Source organism: Megascapheus bottae, chromosome X, assembly GCF_031878675.1.
Source record: "Megascapheus bottae isolate mThoBot1 chromosome X, mThoBot2.hap1, whole genome shotgun sequence".
Taxonomy (NCBI): Eukaryota; Metazoa; Chordata; class Mammalia; order Rodentia; family Geomyidae; genus Megascapheus; species Megascapheus bottae.
In genome coordinates this window covers 95,510,643-95,512,898 of record NC_143547.1, presented here as the reverse complement: position 1 = coordinate 95,512,898, position 2,256 = coordinate 95,510,643, and the positions used below count along the sequence as shown (strand labels likewise).

The window sequence follows — 2,256 nt, the reverse complement described above, 5'->3', positions numbered from 1 at the left end:
AGGAATTAATTAAATAATACATCAAATCTTCAGGCTGATCAAAGTCTTGCAAAAAGAAATCAGATAGTATTTTTCATTCATCCTAATCAAAAGCTTGAATCAGTTTCCCATGGCTTAACTGGTATGTAAGTCTTCTGTACAGAACTATCTTACTGTATCTCATTGAGTATAATACTACTTAGGTAAGTGTTCTCTTATGTTGTTCACTATTGAGAAATGGTAATGTTGAAAAATGAGTTATTACAGTGTACCTTACTCATGCAATACAACATTTATTCTGATACCAATGATGTTGCAATTGAAAAAATATGCCCTAGATAAAGAAGTATTAACATAATTTGCTGTAACAAATTAAAGTGCATTCACTAAGTAGGAAAAATGAACTTGAGATTATGCAGTCTTCATACTTGCATACACATAGGCATAACATAAGCCCAAAGAAGTTGTGTAAACTTCCCAGGTGAGTGGCAGTATGGATCTAGAACTAAATACTAACAGGAAAGAAGAATGAACAATGGTAGAGTGAAAACCCACTGGCGGGCAGAGCTTGGGAGTAGCTTGGAGGGGGAGGGTGTTTTGCAGAGCTGATGCACCACGCATGCCCCGCCCCCAAGTGCATGTTTTCCATCGGAATTCAGGGGGCACACCGCTTTGACTGAATCCTAGCTTTTCTGTGAAATGGGAACCTCCACTTGGCGTCATTGTGGGTCCACTTGGGGGAAGAGATTATTCACTGTGGGCAGGAGGCATTTCAGCCCCACTTGGTCACTAAGTTCCTGGCTTTTACTGTGGTAGCTGATGGACAGGTTCCTGGAGGAGCGGGTGTAGGTGGTCCTTTAGGAAAAAGCAGAGAAGCAAAAGCCCACCAAGGAAGAGGCAGACTCCCCTGGGAAAGTTGGAGGAACTGTGGAGAAGAAGCCCAGGAGAGAGAGGACAGGCGATGCCAGCCATCAGGCAGGCCTCAGCTGGAGGTGCATTCATGGGCAGGGCTGGCACTACGATTATATCATCTTATTTGGTAAAGCAGAAGCAGATACAATTTGCCACCAGTTAGGGGAAGATGTGCAGTATTTTACTGGTGCGCTGGCAAGGGTCCAGGTGTTCGGGAAATGGCATAACGTGCCGAGAAAGCAGACGAACTATGGTGATCCTGGGCTGAGCTACACCTATTCAGGCCTTTCATTGTCATCAAAGCCCTGGCTCCCAGTTCTCGAATGGCTCCTGGATCGAGTCTCCAACAGGACAGACCTTCAACTTCGTTCTCGTCAGCAGGTATAAAGATGGTTGTGACCACATCGGAGAGCACCGGGATGACAAAATGGAACTGGCCCCTGGGAGCCCCTTTGCTTCCTTGTCATTAGGCGCCTGCCGAGATTTCTTCATCCAGCACAAGGCCCCCTGTGGAAAGCCTGGAAGCTGGCCAGGGGAGGCAGTCAGGCTGTAACTAGCCCACGGGAGCTTGCTCATGACGAACTATCCGACCAACTCTCACTGGTACCACAGTCTCCCCATCCACAAGAAGGTTCTGGCTCCATGGGTCAACTTGACATTTTGTAAAATTCTGGCTACTAATAAATGAGAGATGTTTGTAAAAGCATTTCCGACTCCTCCTTCCCTGTCTATTCCAAGTGAGCCTGAAGCACCAAGCTGGCTTGATGCCTTTTTTATCCCTTGGTACCACATACACACAGAAAAAGCAGGAAGTGGTGCTGTGGCTCACGTGGTAGAGAGCTAGTCATGAGGAAAGTCCAAGGACAGTGCTCAGGACCTCAGTTCAAGCCCCAAGACTGGCAAAAAAAGGAAAAGAAAATAGAAAAAGAAAACTGGGAAATGTAAACCGAAACTCAGATCTTCATGGTGTTTTAACTTTCCTCAATGCACAAGTAGTAACATTGAGAATCAGTGCCTTAGAAGACACTAGCAAAATAATGGATTGGTATTCCCCCAAGGCCTGTTTGACCTGGCTGGCAACATGCACAAAGCTGCCAGTCTCAGAGTTTGCTTTACTTTGATTTGACTCAGGTCTTGAATGTTACAAACAAACAAAACATAGCTAAATATACCTAAATACATACACTATAGCATCAAAAATTTAAAAATTTGAACACTAATTAACCAAAGTAGTACATGGCTAATGTAACCAAAGTAGTAGAAGACATTTTAGTAATCCCAGGAAGTAAGAAATTGAGAAAAGAAGATTGTGAACTTGAGGCTAGCTGAGGTTACTTAGAAACACAGTGGTAAAGTGCTTGCCTA

At 44.2% G+C, this 2,256-nt stretch overlaps 1 pseudogene; it reads left to right on the top strand.

Moving 5' to 3' along the window:
- Positions 1-798: 798 nt before the first annotated feature.
- On the top strand, positions 799-1,579 carry LOC150041612 (DNA oxidative demethylase ALKBH2 pseudogene; annotated as a pseudogene).
- The last annotated feature ends 677 nt before the right edge of the window (positions 1,580-2,256 follow it).